This window comes from Stegodyphus dumicola, chromosome 3, assembly GCF_044657685.1.
Source record: "Stegodyphus dumicola isolate Sdum_Otavi_A_Nest chromosome 3, ASM4465768v1".
In the NCBI taxonomy this organism is placed as follows: Eukaryota; Metazoa; Arthropoda; class Arachnida; order Araneae; family Eresidae; genus Stegodyphus; species Stegodyphus dumicola.
The window spans coordinates 142,713,795-142,719,794 of record NC_140770.1 but is presented as its reverse complement, the minus strand read 5'-3'; positions in this window follow the sequence as shown (position 1 = coordinate 142,719,794).

The window sequence follows — 6,000 nt, the reverse complement described above, 5'->3', positions numbered from 1 at the left end:
TTATGATTTTGTGCATCCAATTATTTAATTAAATCTAACTGGAAGTGAAACGAAACATACTAGTCCAATATTTAAGATAAATCAACAAAAAAAAAGAACCCTTAGACTGAATAAGATTTTATTTACAATCTACGGAATCTAATCTAATATTGCATTTTTGCTCAGTTAAATTATATATTTATATTTTTTCATACATAATACATGAAGAAAAATAAATAATTAATATTTTACGTTTCACAGCCACTAATCAATCACGAAATTTAATTATCCCTTTTATATAAGAATATACCATAGGGACACTGTAAATATTAGGCGAGCCAAAGTCCTCTCGTGTGGATTGCTGGTAGGAAAGACAGGTGGGAGACTCTTGGACCACTCCCTGGGGTGCTCTCCCTCAAAACTGCGGTGGAAGTAGTTCAACCTCCTTGAGACTCTAGCAACCATTCTTCCATGAAGTACATTGACTAGACAACAACATAAGAATACACTATACTAATACTTTCCTTTGGACTGATTACTTTGCATAAAGAACACATATTAAAAGCCTCGTAAAAATGCAGTTGCTTCGAAGTATTTGCTCGACTAAATATCTATTTAATGGCTGATCGTCGATTCCTATTTCTAGTTTAAGAGCTGAATCAAATAAAGTTGGCTATGGTTGGCCCATGATAATTTAATTTTTTCCATTAAAGTTGGCCCATGGTAATTTAAATTCTGTGAGAATTTTTAATAAAAATATACGAAACTTAAAATTTTACTCGGTGCTATTAGAAAAAAATGTCGTTCACAGCTGTATTGTAAAACTGCTGTGGGTACAAATAACTTAGCTAGCTTAATTCCAATCAAACAAGGTGCTATTTAGGTTCTATAAAATGTGTTACCACTACCAGAATAGCTAATCATCAAGTAAACAGATATAGAATTAAAACAATTTAAACTTATTCTACCTTACCATTTATGAGGAGTTAAAATATACAGATACAAATTTACCAGCCAACTAGATCTGGTTTAACCACAAGTTGCTTTCACAAGTGCTATGAATTCAATAATTTAATCTATCCGTAGTAGACACTTAGAAGCTTCTTCCAGACCCCAAGAGAAATTCAAATGGTCATATTTGTGCAATCGAAATTAGCCGAGGAATCATTAATTTAAGTTTTTGCTAGCTATGTACAAATATTGCCCAAGCCAAACTTTCGAAAATATACCTTTTATGATACACAGCCACGAATATACAAATACAGATTTCATACTGAACTTTATAGAAATACTAAAATTCGGAAAATTCACTTACTGGAATTCGGTTTTTATTACACTTACAAAATCAAAATTCTTCGCCATTCTTTTAATCACAGAAAGTAGCTTATCGGTGAAATCACATAATTTTCATAAATATTTTGGAACAATATTCTGCATATCAAAATATAGTTATTTTAAACACATGAAAGCAGACCTCTTTGAATTGGTTATTGCCGAGGAGATTAGAATAAGTTGAGTAAACCTCCCCCCTCATATATCTCTTGCAATAAAAATAAAACTATGAAATTTGACAGTATGACGTCAAGACTCATCATGGCCTGTGTCATGAGCAAACTTCTGGTTGGTTTTGGTCATATTCTAATCGGTGTTGTCTACATGTTAGCTATTTGTCATTGAAAGTTTATAAGTCTCCCGTTTTACAAATGCATAGATGGTAAAACTTGGAAGATCAGTGGAAGTTTCAATGGTGTTTTATGCAAATTATATACCTAAATACACTTTTCTGAGCTTGCGAACGTTGATATTTACTCTCAAAGTCAGTGTAATTTTATCTTACTATATGTTTCGCATCCGTGCGCTGTATGGCGGCCATGATAAATCGTGACGTCATGTTACTAACATTTCCTTGGTTTCTTTTTTGTGACGTCAGACTTACTCCATCTATTTTCACTTCCTTGGTTATAGCTTTCAATTAATAATAAATAATGCTATTGCCAAATGACACTGCATAAAAATATTTCATTTATAATCAATGTTACCACAATTCTTTACTCTGAAGAGCAGAAGTTAATCATTGGAAAGTTATTTCTACTCGAACTTCTTAACAATATTTTACAACAAGCATTATTTTAGACTCTGCATCTCTTAAATAAAACAGTTTTCAAACTCACTACAATTTTTTAACTGCAGATTCTTGAGTATGCTATCATCTGCATCCAGAATAAAATTTAATACGTAATGAAATGTTGTTGTGACATAAAAATTTCAAACCTCTCTATATATTTCTGCTTCTGATTTGTTTTCATAAGGTAATATGCGTTACTAATACTTTTGTACGTTTAATTAAAGTGTTTTGCGTTCAAATGAAAAACTTCAGGATCAAACCTAGCTAAAGTTCTTTAATACGATAAAAAGAAATTTATGAATTGAAACTCTATTTGAAGACAAAAAGCATGAAATAATTTGCCGTAAGCTAACATATAATAAAAATCATCGTAGTCTGAAATTTATTTAGCTTATTTTTTAAGTGGAACTACGGTTATACAACCAAGAGTGTTAGAGATATTTATTCGTACAATATTTTTAGAATACTCTGTAAAGTCAATTTAGAGAGAAAAAAAATGCTTCAAAAGGCAATAATTTGCAATGCACGCAGATAATAAGAAATTAAAGGGAAAATTTTAGTTATTCAGTACTGATTATTGAAAATGTTATTATTAAAAAGAATACTAAATATATACTTGGAGAAGATATTAAATTATTTGTTTAGAGTGATTACATTATTATGTGGGATAAGCAGTAGTCACGCCTAAAACACTTTAATGCATTCATCAGTAAGGGTGAGGCCCATATGCCATTAAACTGTCTCATCGCTGGAATTATTGTTCAAGATGCACCGCAGAAGGGGGAATCTATATTACACTCGCAAGAGGAGGTAAGTGCATGTTCAAACAACTAAGCCTAACGCGGGATTCGAACCGACAACCAGTAGTTTAGTGCTGCCAGTCAGCCTCCGCTAACCATTCCACTCATCCAGTTTGGCATCCAGGAGAACAGATAGATGTTTGCGTTTAACACACCGGAATGTAAAATACGAGTGATTTACTGTTCCATCCCCTCTATTGCCCGGAGCAGAAAATTCTGAATTTTGCCAATCAATGTTTCGAATAGCAGATTTAATGCCGCCAAGGAATAAAGAGTGGCAGATACTGAGATCGAAGCAGAAAATTCTGAATTTTCCCAATCCATCTTTCGAATAGCAGATTTAATGTCGTCAAGGAAGGAAGAATGGCAGATACTGAGATCGAATCAATGCATTTTTCTTGATTAAACAATTTTTTAAATTTGCATTCGTAATCAGTTGCATTCTCATTTTTAGCTTCAGTTTTAATAAGCATTAAAGACAGACTAGTCGTATATAAAATATCATATAGTTTTACGAAATTATTAAGAATATAAAATTAGGGAAATGTTTTAAGAACTCCAAAAAACGCTGTATAAAAAAATGGAGACTTACACGAGAAAAAAAATAAACTACAGAGTTACTTCGGTATACGTCCGCTTTGAAATACGTCCAACTTGATATACTTCCCGTTTTGACATGAAAATATTTGTTTGCTGTATGACACTTTGAGTTCGATGAGTCATGACTGTGCACTCTAGACTTGTTTATGTCGTTCGACAAGAGTGCCCATGAGCACCAACACTCATGTTGTTACAATTCAGCGAATAACCTGCGCTAATAACTGATTTTTATTTATTTATTTATTTTTTTCTTAAATGTTTTAGAAATTCATTACCAATGAATTTAACGAGTAAAATTTATATTTTCTCTCTCCTTTCTGCATGCTTTCGTGATGTAATTGGAAGCACACTCGAAGCGTATTCGAGAGGTCCAGTGTTCGAATACTGTGAGGGTACTGCACATTTTTCACGTCTCCTGCTTCAAAATAATCTGATGATTCTACAAAGTTAGTCAAGTAGTGAAGAAAATTATTAGAATCACCATTGAAGTGAAAACAAAGAGTTTGTTGAAAAGCATGAAGAATGTATGCATATCCGACACTTGCTCTTACGTATCGTATGCCAAGTACGATGGTGTCTATTATTCTAAAAAATCTGATGTGTGCACCACATGACTTCCTTGTACGGAATATTAAATTATGCGTATTTTTTATTGCATTTCATTTAAACTTATTGGATTGAATTAAATCTACTTCGTCGATAGCGCATAAACCACAGTAGAATAAATGCACTCTTTAAAATTCAATATATTCGTTTACCATAGCGACACTCTGGCTCTAAGCTCACTTAACAGCACTACATTTCAATCATTTTAAGACATTTTAACTCAGAATGCACAAAATTTATATCATCTTAAGAATTATCTAATCGTTGCCATATGTTCTATTCAAATACTACAATAAATCTAAAACGATGTATAAAAGAAATTAAGCAAAGAACAGCAACAAAAAAGAAGAATACAATACTAGAAAAGAATACTAGAAGTATATAAATATATATATATATATTTATATACTTTTGGTGCGGCCGATAGCAACCAAAATACGAGATGCACATCTACATGTTATAGCAGTCCTATATACAAAATTTCAACGGTCTCAGGCTACTCGTTTTTGAGTTATGCGAGATACATACGTACGTACGTACGTACGCACAGACGCCACGAAAAATTATCTTTAGAATTCATTTTAAATTAGTTTTACAAATTTTTGGGGGGAAAGAGTCCTTTATTCTATCTTTACGAACAGTTGTCAAGCGAAAACATCGTTAAGTTGCATTCGATAGCGTTGAAATATGCTGCCTGAAACTTTTCGCGATTACAATACTTCCTTTTTACTTCGTACAAGGAAGTAAAAACAATGACGCTGCTAAATCGGCTAAATCTAAAAGAACTCTTTTAGATGGCTAGCCGCACAGGCGGCTTGTATTAACCCTTAAATGCATGTAGTTGCCATTTGGCAAAAACTCATATTTAGTCATGTAAATCAAATCAAAACACAAATTTTAGCTTACTTCATAGCGTAACCAATTGGACACATACTATTTAAGTATACAGTTTTGAAAGTTTGAGTGTAACACTAACGGCGTAACGGTCATTATTGTGAGTTGATGTGTAGGGTGTGGACATTATTTGTCTTGACGAATTTTTGATTTTGTGTTTGCTGTTATTTTGATATATTCAAAGTTTTAAAATTGTTTGAACAAATTTATAAGGAATGTATTATTACATAAAATTGTTATTATACATTTTCCTATCATATTTCTTTTGCATAATGTAGCCATTTGGCAACAATAATATTTTTTCAGAAATTGCAATAAAAACTTAGTTTAGGTTTTTTTAGTATTTTTCCTATTTTACTAGATATCGATTCTAATGTATTTTTGACTAAAATTAAACAAATAAAATAATAAAATGAAGAATATAAAATTTGAAAGCTTTCAGATTTTATAATTCGCCCAAAGGAACGTTTTTCCAATCTTTTTTGTGTTACCTTTATTTATTAAATATCATGCTCTTCGCACTTAAACCATAAAATTCAATTCAATTGCAATATCGCAAAATAATTTTTAAATGAACATATCTTTAGAATTTCCGATACACAGTCTCGCGCTCTGGAGATAATTTTTTTTTCCGTAAAGTTTTCACATTGCTCACTTTGAAATCGTTGAGTTTAATCAAAAATCGTTGAAGAGTTACAAAATATGAAATCGGTTATGAAACAAGTTTCAAATTCCAAATTAGGGCTTCTAGATACCCATATTCAGTGGAGGATTACGTTATTAAAATTTTATGATCGTTCTCGGTACCATTGTTTGATCACAATGCAAGAAATATACATACATTTATTCAGATTCTTCATTAATTTATTTAAATATAACACAGGGCTCTAATATTTGGTGGCAACAATTTGAAAAGTGAACCGACATTTACAGTGGACCAACGCAAAATGCCAAAACGAAATTAATAGCTCTTCTGGGCTAACGTACTTTGGGCTA